General features: G+C 39.4%; 1 pseudogene; it reads right to left on the reverse strand.

The window, feature by feature from the left end:
* Positions 1–21,602: 21,602 nt before the first annotated feature.
* Positions 21,603–21,721, reverse strand: LOC137501930 (5S ribosomal RNA; annotated as a pseudogene).
* Positions 21,722–24,106: the final 2,385 nt, after the last annotated feature.

The following is a 24,106-nucleotide window of genomic DNA, read 5'->3' on the forward strand; positions in this document are numbered from 1 at the left end:
GTTTGACTGCAGCTGATAAATCGATCAGCACTGATGTGCATTAGAGTAGTCGCCCAGGTGGTGGATCCCTTATCAGTTGTTACCTAGTCTTTTCTTAAACGACTTCAAAGAACATATACATTTATCGAACGTTTCCTTTAGTAAATATTCCAACACCTAATTACTCTTTACCATAATTTGTTCTCTTGAATTCCTACTTTGTCTTCATATTGTGATCTTTCCTACTTTTAAAAACGCCACTCAAACTTATTCGTCTACTGATGTCTTTCCACCCCATCACTCCACTGACAGCTCGGAACATACCACTTACTCGAGCAGCTCGTCTCCTTTCTCCCAAGTCTTCCCAGACCAAACCTTGCAATATTTTCGTAACGCTACTCTTTTGTCCGATATATCTCAGAAAAATCGCGCTGCTATTATTTAGTTTTTTCCCACTTCTCGAATCAAGTAATCCTGGTGAGGGTCCCGTACAATGGAACCATACTCTAGTTGGGGTCTTACCAGAGACTTATCCGCCCTCTCCTTTATATCCTTACTACAACCCCTAAGCACCCTCCATAACCATGTGCGGAGATCTGTACCCTTTATTTACAACCCCGTTCATGTGATTACTCCAATGTTACATTAACACCTAGGTATTTAGACTAATCCCCATGAGAACCTTCTACCGCATCAACAGAGTAATTAAAACTGAGAAGACTCTCAACCTGGCATTTCATCCCGTTTACCATTGTCTACTGTTCATCTCAGAACATTGATGTGGTCTGTTTTCAGTCCCTTACTATCTTCTATCTTATTTATTACTTTATATAGAACCTTTTCCAAAAAAAGCCTTACACGTGATTCCACTTCTTTACTAACACATCCACACACACACACACACACACACGCACACGCATACGCACACACACACATACACGCACGCGCGCGCGAGAAAACACAAAGGTCCAATAATACTGTCTTGATGAATTCTCCTTTTAACAGATAATTCCCGCATTCTCTTAGGTCTATTTCCTAGAAACTCTCCATTCAGTTGGTAAAGCTCCTTCATGCAAACAATAATCAAACAAATACTTCAGATATGGTTCTATATCCTAAACCATTATTTCTATTATTCTATTATTTACTTTAATTCCAGGTAGAAGATAGAGCCTCGACAAAATTTCTCCAGATTGTTCTATCTGCCGCGAGTGCTTTCACCTCCCTCCATGTCTTGTTAACTCCAGAAATCTTACAAATTCCAGCTGCTTTCCTAGTTTTCAATTTTCAGATCTTATTGTAAATGTCTTCGTTATCGACATGCCGTAGTAGATCGCAGCTTTAAGTCAGTTTTCCCAACCGGGCTGAGGAACTCGGACTGTAGACCGCTGGCCTTCTGAGCCCGACTTGGCAGCTTCGATCGTGGCTCAGTCCGATGGTACTTGAAGGTGCTCAAATACGTCAGCCTCGAGTCGGTTGATTTACTGGCACGTAAAAGAACTCATACAGGACACAATTTCGGCACCTTGGCGTCTCTGTGACCCGGAAAAGTAGTTAGTGGGACATAAAAAGGGTAACATTATTATTTTATTACCGGTAGCCGTGGCTCAGTTACAGTTCTTTCATTTCTCTTCTTGTACCTCTCGTCTCTGCTAGGTGGCAATATTCAAGATATTATGAGGACACACTTCTAGAACAGCTAGTAAATTGATAAATTAAGGCACGAATATCATAGAACATGTATGTAGCTTTTTCAAGGCCCTCGAAAACTTGTACATACGAGGAGTTTAAATAAAATAATGGCAACGTAGTCCAGACACTCCCAGGAGATCAAGCATGGAGTTGCTGTGTGGAGTTGAAGTGAAGAGTGTCGCTCAGAAGCATGTTTTCAAAAGATGATCAGCACTCGTGGGTTAAAATCGAGAACCATCAAAATATTATTGAGGATTACATTAAGCCTCTTGCGAGAATGCATTACCGGGTAGGGCGGTTGCACGGTGGGTCAAGGCGTTTTGTGTGGGTCGGATTAGACTGCGGATTTTTACCGCGCAGGTCCATTGATCGAGATCAGATTTGCATCGTGTGTGGTCTCGTTTCCGTAGACCATCGATGGACTGTCCGGCAATTATCCGTAGAGGTTGGTCTCAATCATGAACCTGTGTGGCACATACTGACGAAATGTCTTAACACGAGGAAAATTGTGTCCCGTTGGGTTCCACGTCAAGTCAGTGACGTACTGAAATGGCACTGGTATTCACAGGCTGGAATCCACTTGGACAGGGACCGCAAGGAACGACATTCATTTCTGCAGCGTATTGTCGTCATTGATGGGATGAGGGCACGAGCCTGAATTAAAGCGGCAATTGAATGAATGGCGTCACGTCCACAGAAATTCGACAGGAACACACTTGGGTGAAGCTTATGCCAACTGTGGCATACGACTACGACGGTGTTATTCTTAGGCATGCTCTGCCTGAAGGACAAACCGTCAACCGATTCCTGGAGCGACATCTGCTTCCGGGTATGAGGCGCAAACGGCCACGTTTGTTGCGAGACGATCGCCCTATCGTGTTGGAACACCCGCCGTACTCACCAGACATGAGTTATTGTCACTTCCACAGTTTCCGAAGTTGAAGGAATCCCTCCGAGGCCGCCCATTTTCTGACGTGGCATTGGAACTCCACGCGGTAGAGCGCTCCGTGGCTGTCATCAACAGAGAACGCCTTGCCAACGGTTCCCAGCGGCTTCCCAACATTTAGCAAAAGGTAAATAGACTTTGTGGGTGTCTACACTGAAGGAATGTAACGAAGCTGTACTTGTTAGTCCATTAAATATTGTGTTTTAACAATATTGGTACTACTTTGTGTACAACCCTCGTAAAAGAGATTGTAAAGTCATTTTCCCCTTCCGCTTGCACTCTTCTAGCTAGAATTATCGCTGTATGTTAACACTGGTTAAAAATCAATGCAGGTTTAAGATCTAGTCGGAAACCTGTCCTCCTATCTTTTTAATGAGATAAACACTGCTCCATACTGACTTGCTAAAGGTTCTTAATTAGTTTCAGGAAGTTAGACTGGTAATTTTTTTATTAACATACAAATTAAGTACATTTTTCTGGCCGCGATTAACTCGATAAATATGTTAAAATTCTGCTTTGGACAATTCTGGAAATACTTTTCACCGTACTTCATTTAAACTCATGATACATAGGACAAAACTACTTACTAATCAATCCTAGCTCAACATAAAAGTCATCTACATACATACAGTATAATCATTAATAATAATTACTATTATTATTATTTCGTGTTAGAAAGTTACATTCCTAGGAGTCATTTCCGAACCGTTCGAAAGCAGAGCCGGTGTCTCACAAGGAGACGGATTATCCCCACTGCTGTTCACTGTAGTTTTGTAAAAAAGTAATTCATGAACAGAAAAAGGAAACTACAGGCCTTAACAATGGCAGACCACTTAAAAGCAAAATTCATCTTCATTGCTTGGCTTTCGCAGATGACCTGGCAAACTTTTCCAACATCAGACAAGAAACAATCCAGTTCTAAAACTTCATGACATAGCGGCAAAAAATGGACTCCAGATTTAGTTTGGAAATAAAAACCGCAGTTTATGGAAAGAAGTATATCAACATTTGACAGCCAATTATTAATAAACACATTCGAAAGTATTTGCAGTAGATAAATATTCAGCTGTATAGGTAAAATTATTCAATAACATTAATTAATGAATTATAGAAAGAAACCTAAAGATTGATTGAGTCAGTGACGAAAAGAAGACCAAGATTCATGGACATCTGTTTAGAATGGATGCGAAGAGTTGACGAAACAGCTTTTTAAAACATCTGAGAGTAAGCCTAAAATTTCTGACAAGTGGTTTGTGGAGACAACAAGGGATCTTGAGCAGTCTCGATTAGGAAGACATCCTAAACGGAACAAGTCAAGTTTATCTCCATATGGCAGTAGTGTTAAATGAATAACATCACTCTTTTGGCACTATCCAGTATGTTAGCGGTCAGGCAATGTTGTGTCTGTTTTATGTCTTTCAGTCCGAAAATAAAACATTACACTTCTAAGAATCCTTAAACACGTTTGTTATTCAGTATCATTTTCATTTATTAAAGAAACTACCGGTATTTAAAATATTTTTTTCTTGAATCCACCTCGACAATACACTTTTAATGATTGAAAATTATTGAAAATGCATGATAGAATAAGTAATTTTCAATCATTTAAAGTGTATTGACCAAGGTGGTCACAACATAAACTATTTTAAATAGTTTCTTTAATAGATTTAGACAAGTCAGCAGTGGATAAAATAAAATACCTATTGTGGTTAAGTTTACCATTTTAATATAAATAGATCAGATCACATGAAAGTGTATTATTACAAACCACCCTCCTTACAGAAACTCACCTTGTCATTTGCTGGTGTACTCATAGCTCTCGTCTTGTTATTGTCATAGCATAACCTAACACTTTGCCAGTCCATGTATACGCCCACATTCATAAAATTGAATTCAGATTAGACTTCTTTGCACGCCTTTTCCTTGGACTGTCAAGTCACCACATGGGTTCTTTTGTTTTCGATTAGCCGGGCTGACTGGCTCAGACGGTTAAGGCGCTGGCATTCTAACCCCAACTTGGCAGGTTCGATCTTTGCTCAGTCCGGTGGTATTTGAAGGTGCTCAAATACGACAGCCTCGTGTCGGTAGATTTACTGGCACTTAAAAGAACTCCTGCGGGACTAAATTCCGGCACCTCGGCGTCTCCGAAGACCGTAAAAGTAGTTAGTGGGACATAAAGCAAATAACATTATATTATATTATTATTATTATTATTATTATTATTATTATTATTATTATTGTTTTCGATTACATTTCTGTACCTCACTACAACTACGTAGGCCATCCAGAAATTAAAATTCCTTATTTCTTTTTCTGCAAAGTAAACGTATTTATCCGGGAAATATGAGCATGTGCGACAGATCTACGAAGTAGCAGTCATATATCGGTCGTTCAAGTCCCGTCTGCTGTCAGTAGCGCAGTAGCAGTGGTTCGTATTGTTTCTACGACCGCCTGCGAGGTTCACTCTGTGGAAAAGTTTCTTCAGAAATTGCGATGAGACATTCAAAACAAGAGGCGTTGAATGCTCAGTGCAGGGGTTGTGTTGATGCACGGCAATGCTCGCCCACATATGGCTCAATATTCATTAACTGTTCTGCAGGAAGCGTTTGACTATCCACCATAGAGCTCTGATCTTGCTCCCAGTGATTTTCATATTTTCTTGCACCTCAAGAAATCCTTGCCCTTCTGGTTAGCATTTGACATGGGCGAAAAATTAAAGACGAATGTTACACGCTGGTTCCATTACCAGCCTTCAGACTTCTATGACACGAGCATACAAATTTGGTCCCACAGTGTCCCATTTCTGGTGGTGATTATGTCAGAAGATAGCACGAACATGCTGTATCGGGTGCCCGTATAGTTTTTCACGTAACTGTGTTGTCCTTTTTAAATGGAGAAACTTATTTTCTAGATGACCCTCGTATATATACCAAGTCGTCTTATCTTTAGGTGAGAAATTCACATGTCATTCGAACTGTGTTTCCATCCACGTTTACTTCACGTCGCTACTGCTCGACAGTCATGGCCAACTCAATCTCACAGTTTAAGTATTATTCAGCGGGCAAAGCAATTCCGTATTTGATTTGTTTTGCGGTGTAGCAACGTACACTTTCCTGAACTCTGATTGCATTTGAACTGTAAACAGAGTTCTGCTTTGTACAAGAGGACTAAGTCGTAATCTCAGTTCATTTTCTAAACTGATCTCAATCAAGTTGTCTTTATACAACCGGCCCTAGATATACGAGGGCAGGTCAATAAGTATCTGCAATCAATTTTTAAAATTTATCACAAAAGGAGCACGCTTTTCATTGATATCATTTTTCAACACAGCCACCCTGCTTTTCAATGCACTTGTTTCAGCGTTTCACAAGTTTTCTGGTACCCTTTGCAGAAAAGGTTATTGGTTGTGAAGAAAGCCACGCATGCACCGCTTTCTTCACATGTTGATCGGAGTTGAATCGACGGCCTCTTACAGCATTTTTAAGTGGACCAAACTTGTCTGTTATTCAGGATCATATCACGCACTTATTCAATATTGGCATCGGTTACGGCTGCCCGGATCTTTCCTCATCCTTCACGCTCGTGCGACTCCTTTTGAGCTGTTCAGTCTACTGGAAAACATTTCGCTGTGGCGAAAAAATGTCCTTATATTGTTGTTCCGAGGTTATCTGTGGAACAGCAGAGGTGAAAGAAGGTGCGGGCTGGAATAGGTCTCAACTACAAAAGTTCGAAAGATGAATTAAAATTTCAACAAGGTTATATTTTCAAAACTTACCAATGGTAACATAGAATTTTGAGCGTACAACAAATAACAATAGTTAAATCAGGTACACAGCAACTTTACAAATTCTGGGCTACAAGCCCCAAAGTCTGAGCTCTCAGCTCACACCCACAATTTAACAAAGGGCAGAAAATCCCTTCATTACCTGGAGCTCTTGCTCCCGCTTAATAATGTCAGGCCTCCTAGAGGAACCTTCCAAAATACCAGAAAGGGCTGACCTGCTCTCGATTTTTACAAGCCAATCAGAGGCCACAACAACCCTTACTACTAACTGCCCTCAAGGCACACAAAGAAGCAGGGGCATTTAATACCCAACCTACAGAGCCTTCACATGAAGAAAACAAAACATCGAGTTAATTAAATGGCCCAAAATACAAAATTGAATGGAGGCGAATACATGCACTCCTACACAAAAGTTATTAAAATCTAAGAGGCACTAGGCCGATAATACAGGGGCTAATCCCAATCTATGGAGGTGACTCGTATGAAGAAACTTAACACATTAAGGAAGCGTTGAAACGGTTATGAAAACGTAGTCACCTCAATTTCAAGATGAAGGGGAGTTCGAGAGGGTAAAGCACTCTCTATCCCCGCTTTACAGTAAAAGAGATTTGTAGTTTTTACATAGACTAACAAGGAATTTACATTTTAAAGTGGTAGGTTACATATTAGAGGTTTAGAACCTTCCCCGAGAGTTAAACTGCTGAGCTAGCAAGAGATAAAGATGTTGATGAAGAACTGGTGCCTGAAGAATGGGGCGCTTCCCGCCCCCTGCTACATATCCACACCCTGAGTTAGATGTTATACTAGTGGCCCGGAGACAAGAAAATCAGCAGTTTTTATACCCTCGTGGAAAATTCGAGACCTTTCAAGAATGAGTAGACACCCCCCTCAACTTTATTGGATAGCTTAGAGCTACATATCCATATCGAAGAAGACATACATGATTGGCTGAGAATTAATTAAAGAAATTCGGGATTGGCTAAGTTCAAACCTGGCGGAAGGAAGGATTAATATTGCCAACCCAAAAATAAAAGAACAAAATTTAGTAAAGACAACAACTTTTGAATACAAAATTTCTTCAAGAAGGTTCATTCCTTTGCACCAGAGTGCATGATCATAGTTTTTTTTGTAGAGACATCTGGTAGAGAACGTCCACACTTCTTGATCAATGGAAAACCAAAAACACATCAAAATTTACACAGAGCCATCTTCGGAGAACCTGTTGAGTTAATACAGTTTTTTAAATTTCAGGATTTCTCCTGCAGAGGAGTTTAAATTGGCGCAATATTTGAACTAGGGGCGTGGAGGTGTACCGCCCGGTACAATTGTCTTCGATGAATTTCCGCTCCTGGTACACCCTCATACCACAAAAACGCTGTTCTTCCTTGGTGCAAACAGAGAGTGGCGCGGCCATCTTTACTCTGCAACAGCGCAAGCTGTACTGATCTGATAACGCTGAAACCATCTAGCGACTGGTGAGCACACAAGGCCACAGAGCCAACCTAAAGACAATTAAAGCAAAACTGCTTATACTTATTGACTTGTATTAACTAAAATACCAGCCTTGGCGGCGTGGTTTGGGTCATGTAACTACCAACTTGCATTCGGGAGATGGTGGGTTTGAAGCCCAATGTCGGCAGGTCTGAAAATGATTTTCCATGGATTCCTATTTCCACACCAAGCAAATACTGGGGGTGTACGTTAATTAAAGCCATGACCGCTTCTTTACACTCTCAGCTTCTTCCTGTTCCATCGTCGGCATGAATTCATGCGATGTAAAACAAGTTGTAACTAATTAAAATAACGTATCAAAGAGATGCACATGTCAAGAAGATACCGAAATATCGTCTTCAATTTGGAGATGAAGAGAAGGAATAGTAAGATGAAAAATAAAATGACCTCTGAAAAGAAGAGGAAGTGTTTTGAAGTCACAACTAGATGATTCATTCATATATTATTAGTATTTAAACAGAGACACGTTTAAAGGCTGGATATGCTTCTGACGTATCGGATAGTTTTGTTATGGTCTGTGAAGAGATGAGTTTGGTGCGATCAGGGAGATAGGCTGTTTTTTTAAGTATACATTTTTAATTAAGTTTATTTGGCTGTAGATCATCGACAGATCAAACAGCCATCTGGATATTACAAAATGCTTTCTTGTACCTTTCAGTTCATTAGAGTTCATTGACACAGTTTGGAATATCGTAGATTATGATCTTCATTTCCGCGTTGACGTAGGTTCACATGTTTCAGATGATTGTGGCAAGATCAATTGATAAGTTTATGCCGAGTTATACAATCATACGACAGTATATTTTTTACCCAAATCGAAGAACATTAAAGTGCCATGTGTTTCATATCTATGTATAAATTTTCACTCAATGTGTATATTCTCAACTACGATAGTGTTTCCAATAGATTGAAACAAGAACAACAAGTCTATTCCATGCTCCACGAACACACGACAATTTTTTAAAACAAAACCAAGAACTTTTTAAGTGCCAAGTAGTTTAAGTCTTTGTACATTTCATTTCAATGTATATATATTTCATCCAGTTTATTCAGATACAAACAAGACTATCAAGTCCAAGAACATTATTAAAGCGACATGTGTTTCATATCATTTTAAGTGTTTCATGTCGTATTTGTGTATATTTTCAACCAGTGCATATGTTTGCCAGTGTTCAAAATTCCATGAACACACGACAGTTTAAGCCAAAACTAAGAACTTTTTAAGTTCCAAATGTTGTTTACCATGTGTACGTTGCATTTCAAAGTAATGTTTTGCAGCCCATTGATGTGTTTTCAGGCAATCGCCTTTATGTATATATTTTTTTATTATGATGTCTTATGACAACCAGTCGAGCTGTATGCAGGCAACCCTAACGATGATTGTTATAAGATTCCCCTTGATTTGATATTCGACAAGAAGTGATAATGAAACCGAAACCGGTCTTCACTCAATAAGTTTAATATATTTTACAATGTGTTGAATGGTGGAACATCCCTCAAACTCTATCGTATTAACAGTTTCGAATATGTAACAAATTTTACATATTAAGTATAGTGCACAATTTTCACACTATAACACATAACGATCCATACATGTTTCTTTATAGTTCTTAATAACAGAATATACTTTGCTTTCTTTAGACGCAACTAGTGTAATTATGCTGCATGGTAAATGTTGTTCGACGTGGACAAGAGATTTAATCAACCCATTTGCTTCAAAAAGCAGATGATTTAGGTCCTGATTCGACTGTCCATCTCATGTACAGTATGGTACATACACCAAATTGATAGGATAAAGGCGAATTCTAAAACTTCTGTGATCGTATCGCATTCGCGTAATTCTGGAGATGAATCGTCGTTGAGTATTCCACTGTGCGAACCAAAGACATCCCGGGGAATTCTGTTGGATCATTGAATAATGCTTACCGTTATAGTTCTTTGTTTCTTCCTACTTGTTTATTCACTGACAGTAGGCTCTTTTGTATACAATTACTGTATAGTAAGATAGGCTGGGTGAAAAGTTTTAAGAATATTATGCAAAAATCAAAGAGTACGAAGTGTGTGATGCTCTTGTAAGCGAAGCACTACATGGTCAGCGAAACGAAGCCAACAGATACATCTCGCACAAGCATTCTGGGCATATTGTTAATTTTCTTCCTCATTCTACTCTTAGGTTGTATGTTGCTCCGCTATTCTTGTTTCCGCATTCACTGTATAATTTCTCTCTTATAACGTGTGCCAAGAACATTCCCCCCCCCCCCCCGCCCCAGGATATTAAGTCTCAGAATTCCATGACACACATTCTTCTCTGTAGGATGACAATACATGACTTTTTACAACCATCAAAGTTTTTATTAGTTTCTACGAACCAGCCGTGTTATTAAAGAATTCCTGAGCTCACTTAACTTCTTCCGAGTTCGCTTCTTTTATTTCTCATTTATTAACAACATGCTCCTTCATTGGAAACGAATGTGCACAAAAAATTAATTTTAAACTCAAGTATTTTATGAAGTGTCTTTTAAGTGTTCTTTCCAAATGTAGGAGTCAATTAAATTCACTCGGAAGTACAAAAGAAATTTGAAAAGTCTATTAAAAGCGAAGAATGTAAATATTTTAAAATTACACAACACACTTCAGTGCGGTGTACGTTAAATTAATAAAAAACTTCTTTACTCCTTAACGAGAATTTTTAATGAGAGCATCCAGAAAATGATGAAAAATTAATTACATTTCTTTAAAAAATGTGGTCTAATTATATTAGTAATAGATCAATTTGTTTCGCACCTCATCTTGAAACTTCGGAGAGAGATTTTTACGTAACACTTCATCTTATGCCTGTTATATACCATCAAACGTTTCTTTCAGTACAGTACTTCACAACATCGCTGAATATTTGACAAGATTTGGAAAGATTTTAGAAGGTTTGATAGCATTTTGTTCTAACATGGAAGAAAGGCAAACGGCAATTGCGGTTCTTCGAACTGAAGATGAACGCGCCATGAAGTGGTGAAAATATTATGTGGTTACCGTCAACATAATTTTTGGAATGTATTTAGTGCCATAACGTCATTTGCAGACGTCATGTTATTTACTCACATTGATTGAATAAAAATGACAATGCAATGGACTTCCATATATTATTACTTGATAACATATCAGAAATTCAATAATAATAATAATAATAATAATAATAATAATAATAATAATAATAATAATAATAATAATAATAATAATAATAATAATAATAATGATAATATTATGTGAAAATCGTACGAAAAACCCAATTCCTGGAAAATCGACATCAACATAGCAAACAAACTCCCCTAGAGATGAGAAACGGCACAATTTCACGGGTCCTCCTTCAAATACCTTGGAAAAATCACACTGCCATAGACAGTAGGGCCAACATAGAAAGAGCCACCAAACTCCATAAGCCGTACAGACTAACGCGGAATTACTACAACAAGAGAGATAAATAGCGTAATGGAAAATTCCGACATTACAAGACAGTTGTTTTGCCGAAAGCTTTATAGCCTCATAAACCATATGCCTTGGAGGTCACGCTAAAATTATAGAAACTGAAAAGCAAGAAAGGAAAATTCTCCAGAATACTTATGGTCCCACGAGAGAAAACGGAATGTGGATTAAGAGGAGAACAGCGCACCTTTGCTCATTAACTGACAGGTTCTCTGATGCCGTACGGAAGAGACGCCTGCAATTCTGTTACCGTATCTATAGAATGGACAGCAACAGACTGACCAAAAGATTATTTAAAGTAATCAAATCAAAGAAGGTCAACATAAACTGGCTAGAAGAAACTAAGGCGGACCTACAAGAAATGAATATCACTGACGACATAGACGGTCGTGGAGCCTTTAGTACAATAGCAGCCAAGCACACATTCGTGGAGGAACCTGAAAAGAAAACAGGTAGGACGTGGTCCACAGAACGCAAGATACAAAACAGTGCGTTCGTGAAGAGATTTTGGGAGGATAAAAGGCAAAAACCATCAGGCCATGCAACGAGTTCAAACGCGCTGTTTGGTTGGGCATAACGAAGGAAGAAAGAAGAAGAATAAGCGAAGATCGTCATAATCGATCATTGTTGACAGTGCTTACTTAGTTTACCGTACAGTATTAAACGTAAAAGCTGTCCACTTGCTTGAGATCTTTCTCTTGCCATCTCATCGTACGTAGCCGTTTTATTAATTTTATTGTCGTACTCTGTAGAGTCCACTTCATTGGCTAAATGGTCAGCGTTGAGGTCTTCGGTTCAGAGGGTCCCGGGATCGATTACCAGCCGTGTCGGGGATTTTAATCACCTCTGATTAATTCTTCTGGCCTAGGGACTGGGTGTTTGTGTTTATCCCAACACTCTCTTCTTCATAGTCACACAACATACCGCACTACCACAGAAACACACAACATCCCTCGACATAGGGTTGGCGCCAGGAAGGGCATCCGGCCGTAAAACAGCACCAAATCCACATGTGCGACACAGTTCGCACCCGCGACCCCACCGGTGTTGAAAAAGCGGTAGGAAAACAAGACTCTATGGAGTCCACTGGTTATGGTCAGGGATGTGCCTCATACTTAGAGCCATTAATATACACACAACATCCCTCCGTCATAAAGAAGCAATTCTTGATGTTTCGATTCCCATCCCGGCAATCCCAGCATGCCTAGCGGCATATCGCCCAACGTTAATACTCCAATTCCATTGGTCAATTCTGTCAAAGACTTGACAATTCTTTCATCAATTAGAACAAGTTCTAATTCACTTTCAAGACTTTCGAAGACTTCTCAAGACTTGTCGTCAAGTATTACAAGCGCTATGACAAGTAAACTTGTGAAGTGTCGACAATTGTGCTCAGTCTGGTGGCATTAGAAGGTGTTCATATACGTCAGCCTCGTGTCGGTATATTTACTGGTTTGTAAAAGAACTTCTGCGGGACTAAAATCCGTCATCTCGGCGTCTCCGAATACCGTCAAAGTAGTTAGTGGGACATAAATCCAATATTATTATTATTATTATTATTATTATTATTATTATTATTATTATTATTATTATTATTATTATTATTATTACCGTGTTTGCGTGGAATAGAGAGGTGAAAGAAGGTGCTGGCTTGAATGGGTCTATCTACGACAGCCAAAGATAAATTCAAAACTTTAAAAATAGAGGTCATATTTCTTTTCAGATGTTAAATTTTAACAAAACAAATCACTTGGTGAAGGAACAAGTACAGGTACAGAGCTAGTTTGGCATAAGGTAGAAAAACAAAACAGAAAAGCCAATAAATGATTAGTTAAAATATGAGCTTCAATCTCCCAATTTACGAAGGCCCCAACATCGCTACTGTTGAGTTTAGTTAGATAGGCAAGAAGACGAATCTCCCAATTTGTTTTACAGGAAATTTCAATCACAATTTTCAAGAGCACCTTTTGATCTAAAGGTTACAAGTAAGGGCCTTCCAAAAGCACCCTTCAATATTTACACAATTTACAAGAAGGAGCCTCTGTGCTCTATAATTCTACCCAGGAGACTGCGCTCCCAGACCCTTACAGCCTACTCAAGGCAACCTTTAATTTTTACATTTGTGATTTCAGCGTCTTTGCTCACTAAAATGTACACTTTCTGGCCCCTCTAGGCACAACCTAAATTTAACAAGACCGTATCAGTTGTCTTTTAAGTATACACAGGGTTATCGAGTACCCATTCTACCGGGCCTTCGTAAAAAAGTACAGGTTAAAGTTACTGGCCCAAAACTCAAAATGTATGGGGGCGGAAACTTGCACTCGTTGAAAACAAAGCTTAAAACCCTACTTGAGCTCGTGGCCCGACAATACAGAGGCTAATCCTAAACTACTGGGGTGACGAAAAGGACAAGATAAGTTACAATTTACAATAGTGAAAACAATTACCTACAAAATCTTAGTCGCCTCCAAATTAATTTGAAGGGGAGTTCGAGAGGTTAACGCACTCTCTATCCCCGGATTTCCGTTAAGTACTCTTGACTTACTTGAACTTTTACATGGGAAGAAAAGAAAATTTACATTTTATGAATTTTACAATTACATTATTAAAGATAGGAAACCTTCCCCTCGCATTAGCTGGCAGAGATACCTACAGAGTTAGAAAAATGGTGGCCATTACCTTAGCTGATGCTCTGGTTGCCAATGGATGAGGCCTCCGCTTCCTTTCTTAACACACACATACACTCAGGAAAACGACGATCAATAAGACAACTTAGCTCGAAAAGGCGTCAGCTTTTGTACCCGAGAGGAAGGTTCGAGAAGGTTCTGGACTAAGTCCAGACACACCTTCTACTTTTTATTGGACAATAGAAAAGTTACAAGAAGCATGTGACTGGGAGAAAATTAAATACACAAAATTTTTAATTGGCCAGACTCCAAGGCTGGCGGGATGAGTTAGAAGTGTTGAAAACTTTGAAATATAAAAAAAAGAGAATAATTGATTCAGTTTAGAAAACTTATACATATAAAATTTCTAGAAATTTTTAGTAATTCGACTTTACACCAGAGTGCGTGACATCTTTTTTAAAAGTAGAGACATCTATGGAGAAAAGTCCGAATTTCTTGAAATAGTTGGTGCATACTTTGTGTTAGGTAGCGTTCTTCAAGGCGCTTTATTTAAATGCACGCGGTTGAGGTGTACCTCCCGGTACAATTATTATAATTTTTTTTTTTTTTTTTGCTAGTTGCTTTACGTCGCACCGACACAGATGGATCTTAGGGCGACGATGGCGCAGGAAAGGGCTAGGAGTGGGAAGGAAGCGGCCGTGGCCTTAATTGAGGTACAGCCCCAGCATTTGCCTGGTATGAAAATGGGAAATCACGGAAAACCATCTTCAGGGCTGCCGACAGTGGGGCTCGAACCTACTATCTCCCGAATACTGGATACTGGCCGCACTTAAGCGACTGCAGCTATCGAGCTCGGTCAATTATTATTTTTATTATTATTTATTCTTTCTTCAATTTTTGTCTACTTTAGACCACGGTAAACAATTGACTTGCTGGTTAGTCCTTTTTTCTTCTCACATAAGTTCATCATTTCGCTGTGGTTCCTCTTTCCGTCCTCTGACCACATGTTCTTGGACTTTTCATTTTTTTTCTGGAACCCCTTGAATTTATCTATTTTACCTGAAACGTATCTCTATTAAATATTTATTTTGGACTGATGCGAATTTGCTGCATGTCTTTCCTGGTTTCTTCTACCCATTTAGTACTTGCTTGTAATTTGATGATTTAGTTAAATATTTTCTTTGTTAGTCGACTCTCGTTCATTCTTGTGAGGTTCATTCTTGCATCCGGAAGGTAGTGAGTTTGAAACCCACTCTCGGCAGCCCTGAAGATGTTTTCCGTGGTTTCCCATTTTCACACCAGGCAAATGCTGGGGCTGTACCATAATTAAGGCCACGCCCGCTTCCTAGGTCTTTCCTATCCAGTCGTCCGGAGCGTAACGGTTAGTGCTATCAGCTTCCGTCCCCGGTGGCACGCGTTCGATTCCCGGTTCTGCACAGAATAAAAAAGGCAGGACGGCTCGTGTGTGACTGAAATTTTGGACTTCTCCAATTGGCCACTTATTAAACCTAAATTTAAAACACAACTAAAATTGGGAGATGCTAAGTTAATTGATTGCAAATTTATTGACAAACATATTTTTTTATGGAACATGCTCCATGCGACATAGTTTTCATTTTTGTAAGGCTATAATTTGGCAGAATTTAAGACCAAGTGCGGGTTTTGCAGTCAGGTATAAAGTATTGGAGATATAATTTTTTTTCAATTTTTCATTATTCACTGAATAAGTAAAACTCTAATTTCGTGCTATAGGTAGTATTCAGCTGACAACAAAATGCAGAAGTACTTTTTATTTCTGTACATATTGAAACATTCTCTGAAAATTTCAGGTGAATTCGATGAGAACTCTGTGGCGAGGGACATTTTATGCACGGCAAAGTGTAAAGGTAGATGAAAGTAATTGGAAATTTTAAGAAACATACTTGCCTTAATAGCGGCCTGGACTGTGTTTCTCCTCTTATGCCCAGCGTAGGATAAATTCCAGCGGTATTGTTGAAAAGGCAGTCCGAAAGAACTTTAAAGCTAATATTGACAGACAACATGAGAGAAAGTGGCGTGGTGCCGAATTCAGAGCTTCAAAATTGGCGTTTGGGGAAACCTGATAACGGGATTTGGGTAATTTTTAAAAGTTGAAATTGAAAATTCCATTTTTGGGTCAAAATTCACAACGTTTCAGTTACGCCTCCCCTTAAAGCGTATATTCAACCCATCTGCAGTGGGGGTTGTGCCACAAAGCAGCTGTACTCCCTCGGAACGGAACCCAATTTTCTTACAGGATATATTTTGACCATTTAATTTCCAGAATGCTTTCTAGATGAATATTATTAAGAAACACAGTTTATACCGTTCGCAACATTCAGTTATCGTTAACAATTTTCTTAAAACTCGTTGTACGTGTGGCGAATCGCACGTGGACAGCGCGAGGTCGCTGAACAGGTCCAGCGCACCGGAACTGATCACCAGAGCGCGCAGTTTAAAGGACCAATATTTGTGTTCCATTCCGAGTGGTTTGATGTTATATTTGATGTTTATACATCACTGAGCTCCCATCTCAACAGGCACTCACTCGAAACCAATCGCCCACTTTACTAAAAACACACACCGTTGGTGATTTGTATTGCAGGAAACAAAAGCGAGTGGTAACACTCGCCGCCCGTTATTTCATTGTTCCGTGAATGAGACCAATGATGGAGGAAGTCTGACAGTAGTTATCTCTCTCTACCTGGTGGCTCAGTATGCACTTTCAGCGCAGTTTCACTTGTTGTCGTGCCAGCCCCGGTGTCAGAGGAATTAGTCACTGAAGACCCCGCTGGGTATCGAATCCGAGGACCCTTGGATCAACCTGTTACACGTCCTAGAGTTAAAAGCAGCCTGCAATGAACCTGTATCTGCCTGATGGTAAATGACACGGGGTGCTGTAGGGAGTAATCATATCCAGTCGCCAGAGCAGATATGGGGATATTTAATGCTTGGCGCAAAATACAACGATCCTCCGTTGGCCAATTTCGCCTTTCTCAACCACCAAGACCTGCGAGGGTGACCTTAGTCATGAATTGCTACCCGCACTGAGCCTTGAAATCCGAAAACCCCACATTGGACCTGGCCTACCAAACTCCGTGGTTAATACTGTCTGATGTGTCTGTAAGGCTGTTGACTGTCTGTGATCTCCTTCCATCACTAATGCATGCTAGTCCCAATGTCGCCAGATCTACAAATAAATACTCTGTAGATTGTACGTAAAAATTTCGGGAGTTTCAATGAAAATTTCTGTAGTTTCTCGAGTACTGAAATGCTATATTATAACTAAATTAAAGAATGCACTAGTCATTTGAAATTCTTATGAGAAAAATATACAATTTTACTCACCCGTACTCTGGCCACTCTATCCTTCTTCTTCTTCTTATTATCCCCAATCTTGCTGTAGATGTAGTTATTCATCACGCGTAGAAATTGTGTACCAATTTTGAAATCGTAGCAGGATACAGATCTATATGTAGATCGGTGATTTCCCTTCGAATGATGCATTCAAGCGTGAGTTTTGAGTTCAATAAGAGGATAGAGATTATGTAATTCGAGCCTAAAATGAATGCGGGAAAGTACTGTGCCAGGAAGGCATAGGCCTTGGCACATACGAGTTATAACGAGCGTACAGTTAAGTTCCGATGCATGAACAGCTGTGAGAGAGAATTTTCTCGTTCTCACTGCGCTGCGTGAGGGAGAGCGCAAGTCGAGCACGTCACCACTGCCTGTAGCTCACCTCCCCTTCAGAATTCTCTCGAAAATTATTTTATTAACTTTTAACGCCTGGACCAATTAACATGAGACCAATGCTGCATTGTAGCCAATATTCTGGATGTGAAACCCTGCAAATTTGAGATCAATCCGTCCAGTGGTTTTCGAAATATAATAAGTTAAAGTTTCGAAAGAATTATCACCCCTTCATCACCTGATCTCGAGCGCTGCTCGCAGACAGGTATAAATAGGTCAGTGGACCAAGGTTACGGCCAGTGTGCAGTAAGTGTGCCGTAAGTGTGTTCTGCAATTATGAAGGACAGTATGCTCCGTCACGATCCGCGAGGACATCGTGGTCACACTCGAACGCTTTGAAAATAGTACGAAGACGTCGCTAGTAAAGTTTCTGCCGCGTCGCGACGAAGGAAATATTCTAAAAGTTCCTCAGACTAAATCGCCGTTAGATAATACTCAGAAGTGTGTTAAATGTGTGAAGATATAATAGAAATTGTGAATTGAAGTGTGAAGTATTTCATTTGTCAGTAAACGACATTGTGAACTTTTTTCACGTAACTATGAACTCTGTTTTTGAACTGTGATAATATTCTAAGTCATTGCGTGTGGTGAACTAAAATCCTACTTTGAGACCATTTCAATCAATCTGAGACGTATTTCTCCTACAATAGCACTATTTTGAACTGTATGAGACATTATTTCACTAGACATTCGTCCAATAACAGGGCTAGAATTGACTATTTTTATGTGCATTTTCTCGATCTTTCGATCGTTATTACGAGAAACTCTGTGAACATTAAAAACTTTTTATGACAATATTAAGTAGTACAGACTCGTGTGTTGTAAATCCAGCCATAAAATCGTCTTAATCCATGAACAATATCTTTTCAGAGACTGTTGTAGAGACTGTTGTTAATAACATTTTCAAGTGCTTATGGACTGTGATTATTATTCTACGCTCGAACCTCAGACATAATTATTGACAATTATGAACTGTGACAGTGTTAAATCTTAATTCCATAAACTGTGTGTATATAAAACTGTGTTTTCCCTAGTGAAAAGGATTGTAAGTCCTTACTCCATTAACCTGACTTACAAACCATACGGTAGCATGGATTGTGAATTCTAATTCAACACCGTAAAAATTAATATGAAAATAGAGATGTGCGTTACAACCTGCGTCGGTGTATTATATCAATTCTAGTGATATCTGAGAAAACTGTAATGCCAATTGAACTTTATGTGTTCCGACATTACCTCAAAGAACAACAGAAACCTTGGCAAAGTGCTGTGAGATTCTGCTGCATCGAACGTCGTTTCCAACGTGGGATTTACGTGGTTTCTTCAGTTATGGTACCCATGGAGGGACGTCGACGAGGGAGATTAACGTGGTATCTTCACTGAACGCGTCGCCGTTGCTGAGTTCGAGCCTTGGTTGCACGCTGCGGAATGTTTCAAGCACCGAGCCGCAGTACAGCACAACACCAACACTTGTAAGCGGATTCCAGCTGATCTTCTCATATTCTGAGTGAGTAATCCTACTGGCTGACTTTTAACAAAACACTCAGTTAATTACAGTGCTCCAACAAGTGCTTCGTGTGAATTTCAGCTTGTAATTTCGCAATCATTCAAGAAAGGTTCATATCTTGCTTTTAAACTGTAAATTCCTTTTTAAAATCATTCATAAATTGAATTAATTTCACATAGATGAACTTTAGGATTTGTAAATGCACTACTTTACTTTATTTTCAACTTAAATGAACTGTAGAGCCGTACAGCAAGTGATCAAATATTTTCATTTAAACTATCACTTTATTCATGACAGTGTGTGTTCATTTTATGTTCAAAATATTAGAAAGACTGTAGGTCAGCACCATGAGTGATGAACTTGGTGAAATTTAAGGTGCAAAGTGATATTTTTGTATTTGAATTCATATTAGATGAACTGTAGGGTGTATATGGTCTATAAAAGAATGATATTTATTTTGGACATTCCGAAGCAAATAGACGTCTCAGAAGATAATAGGATCGATATTTTATTTTGCACTTCTTGGAAAATATTCGCTGGAAATTTGAGTTTGAAATTCCAATTGCAAGGTGATTTTTCTGTGAATATTTTAAATAAATTATATCAAAAAGATTTACCATATATTATTCGCCCTGCGATACTATCCATCTCTGTACCTGCTCCAATAAGAAACCGAACACTACCTGAGATCCTTCCCATGCTCTGGCCCCACAATCTTTTCCTGGTACAGTACCTAACGAGTGTTTTATCGATAAAACGACACGCAGTGATACGAGGAAAGAGCTTTTCGGCACAAGTATATTTTATGTACCATTTATAATTATTTTTTCATTTTCCTGAAATTTGGATTAGAAGAAATTTCGGGAGACTTCTTTTCCGGGTTTTCTGGTGTATTACAAAAATCGGGAGATCTCTTGAAAATTCATGAGACCTGGAAACTCTGTACTAGTGAATAATCGGATCACCATTTACACATCCGTGTGTATGTAATAAATTACGTCCAAATCGGACCATTCTTGCGAGTTCTTAATTATTTTCGTCAGTGAGTGTTAATCTGTGAAACTCTCTAAGACTGCGGGGGGAGCCAGGAAAGGCTGTATCTTGTCACTAATGCTCTAGAACTTACCCGAATACGTCATGAGGAAGGTCCTGGATGATTGGAAATGTGGCATTAGAGTAGCACGCAAGACCAGCAGCAACCTCAGGAACTCGAATGACACCCTGTCAAGCTCTTTTGTTGAATGGTCAGCATAACGACCTTCGGTATAGAGGACACCAGTTCGATTCCCGGCCGGTTCTGGATTTTAAAAATTAAATTCCCTTGGCTCGCGGACGGAGTGTTTGTACTGTCCCCAACATCCTTACAACTCTCACGCCACATACAACACACTTTCCCACCACAATAACATGCAGTTTTCCATACATGGCAGATGCCACCCACCCTCTTTGGAGGGTCTACATTCAAGAGCTGTATGAGTCTAAAAATAGCCCCACGAAATTATTATTATTATTATTATTATTATTATTATTATTATTATTATTATTATTATTATTATTATTATTATTATTATTATGAAGGTATTTCTATTCACGGACAAGTCAGAAAGCAAACTTATTTAACCAAGGCGCAAGTGTCTTCTACCCGGAGAACAGTTCTGCAGTGAGGTTTCGATAAATATTAGCGATCAACTATGAGTATCCCGAAAGGTTATGCAACTCACCGACGTAAGTGTAGAGCGGCTTGATAATACTTGCGCCTTGTTCTAGAACGTTTTTGTTCTAGCCTATTAGTGACTGTACAGAGTTTCCCTAATAACTATTATCCGAGATTATTATGGGTCGAGGGGGAATACGGTCTTGATGAGAACAGTGCCGAGTGTGGATAATGAGAACAGCAGTCTATCACGTATGAAGAAAGCAGTTGGATCTGAGGTAGCAGAGGGAACCTTAATCTCAAATAACGGGATCAGCTCAGTAGAGATGAGAAAATGCCTTTCGACGGCTCTCAGAGCGACAGGCAATCTCACCAAGATATGAAGGTATAGGGTCATCATCTTCTAAAGCATAGCATTTAGAGTATGTTGTTCAGTGCTCTGATATTTCCAGTGAGACATAGACCATTAAGGCAGCTGACAAGGAGTGTTTGAAATGTGGGTCAACTTTGAAGTTCTTTGAATACCTTGAACGGAATATTGAATCAACAATTCCGTTCGTGGCGAAGGGTAGGCTCATAAGGTATATATATTTGTAAATGGAGCTCTTCTGAGTTACTTCGGCCACGTTTCAAGAAGAACGGAAGGAATGATATGCTGGTAGTAGAAGGAAATGTTCCCAAGCGGTCACCCATCCGAGTACTGACCACGCCCAATGTTGCTTAACTGCAGTGACCGGACGAGAACCGGTGTGTTCAACATGGTATGGCCGTTGGCGAGCCAACGGCACGTGGTTTTCCCAAGCGGTCACCATCCAAGTATTGACCACGCCCAATGTTGCTTAACTGCGGTGATCGGACGAGAACCGGTGTATTCAACAGGAATTGCGCCCCTCCAAAAATGCAAAGGACGAATACCTCCGTAATGGGCTGACCAGATGTGGGTGTCCGTTGTAAAATCCATGCACGAGTATTGACGGTTGCTAAGGATTGGACAACACGGGAAAAATCGAGAATCACTCAGACTTATCACCACACCCTATGAAGGACGAGAGAGAGAGAGAGAGAGAGAGCGAGAGAGAGAAAACGAACTCTTCTTTCATTTTACCCACTAGACCAGGGATGGTAAAGCTTTACCGACTAGCATGTCAATTAAGGTCTAGTTTATTTCTTTCTACTGTCCACTGTGCCATCGGTTATTTTCCTCTAAAATCATCATGAAATCACTTCAGTTAGGTATTATTGGATTCCATTACATATAAATCCATTCCACTGAATATTTCATGATTTTATTGTACAATCATCACTGAGAATTACATTTCAAATGACAGGAAAATTTTAGGGATGACATGTAGTCAACTTAAGAACATTTGTAAAGAATTAATTGTGACATTATACATGTTTATTAAAGCGTGATTTTAAACTTACGCTCTGTTGGTAGCTTTTACACCTATTTATTACATGTTATAAACATTAGCATGTTGTCGTGTTCGCGTGTCATGTGTTCGCCATCTCTGTCCTAGAACATGTCATTACTCAGTAATATTGGTAGATTACACACGTCAGTTCCTTGCCTTGTTGAACTAAAGACAAATACTGAAGCTTTCTGTCAAGAGTACTAATAAATAATTATTCTAATGGAACAGCAAGAGAACACGAAATGGATGTAGCTTAGCTTTGCTTGCGCTAATGAGGGCAATTGTAAAGCCAATTCACTCTCTGCGATTTAATTACAAATCTTAGCCATTGAAGGTGTGACCTAGTAACCGGTTTGAATTAATTAATTAGCAGCTCAGCTTAAGTTAGAGCAAGTATCCTAGTAGTTTTAATTGAGTACAGCGTTGCGGTTAGCTCCGTGTCAACCAGCATCACTCCGGTAACACTTCACCGAGTCCAGCGGATTTAACTTGGAGCTAGCCCTCTCAAAAGAGAGCCAGCTCGTAGCTTTACTTGACAAGTGATACCGCTATCTGCTGTGCAGTCTGATCCGCAGGGACGTGGCTTCTCATTTCGGAAATCACAAATGCATTGGCTGGTACTCGAACATCGGCCAATTTGGTGGGAAGGTAGTGACAATGTCACTTGTTGCGATTCTTGTTTTATGTGGATCTATCAGATTTTACCTAGTCTTTTCTTAAATAATTTAAAAGAAATTGGAAATTTGTTGAACCTCTCCCTCGGTAAATTACTACAATCCCTAACTCCTCGTCCTATGAACGAACATTTGCCAGAATTTGTCCTCTTGAATTCCAACTTTATCTTCATATTATGATCTTTCCCACTTTTAAAGGCTCCGCTCAAACTTATTCGTCTACTAATACTATTCTACGCCATCTCTTCACTCACAGCTCGAAACATACCGCTCGTACTCCCAGTCCAAAGTTCGTAAAATTTTCGTAACACTACTCTTTCATCGGAAATCACCCACAACAAATCATACTGCTTTCCTTTGGATATTTTCAATTTTTCAGTCCCCGATGTCTAGTGGCAGTCGTCAAACACGCCAGTCCCTTGTCGGTAGATTTACTGTCATAAAATAACTTCTATGGGTCACAATTTCGGCATCTCGGCGAATTCTACAACTTAGAAAATATTTAGCGAGACGTAAAACCAATACAGTTATTATTTACGGTAGTTATTAATTCATTCAGCAATGGTCTTAATAGCCTTTCGACCCAAGTACAGCGATGACAAATTATCAAAATGTTTAAAAACACATTACATAGTGAAATGATGGCTGTGCATGTACGTTAGAGACATAATAATGAGAATACTGATGATGATGATGATAAGACCACTCATTTAGTTAAACATAACGAATCAAAAAAAGGAACCACCGTAATTTGGTGACCACCACGTTTATGTTACATTGAAATGATTCCAAGAAGTGTGGGGGTTCCGGAAGATTACATCATGGGCAGAAATCAATTTAGGCAACTCGTCAAAATATTTCGCGGTTTACAAGAGACTAAGGAAGCGCTAGTGAGAAAAGCGAGGTCCTATACAGAAGAGCAGGAGAAGGAAACAGGAGAAAGAATGAAAAGGTACTGCAGAGAGGGAAGGCAGAGAAGGCTAAAAATACTCCAAAGGTCAATAGACGGCCGAAACGAAAATTAAAAGAAAGAAAAAAGGACCAACAGCGAGACATAACCACAGGAAGAGG

The sequence above is a fragment of the Anabrus simplex genome, chromosome 8 (assembly GCF_040414725.1).
Source record: "Anabrus simplex isolate iqAnaSimp1 chromosome 8, ASM4041472v1, whole genome shotgun sequence".
NCBI lineage: Eukaryota > Metazoa > Arthropoda > Insecta > Orthoptera > Tettigoniidae > Anabrus > Anabrus simplex.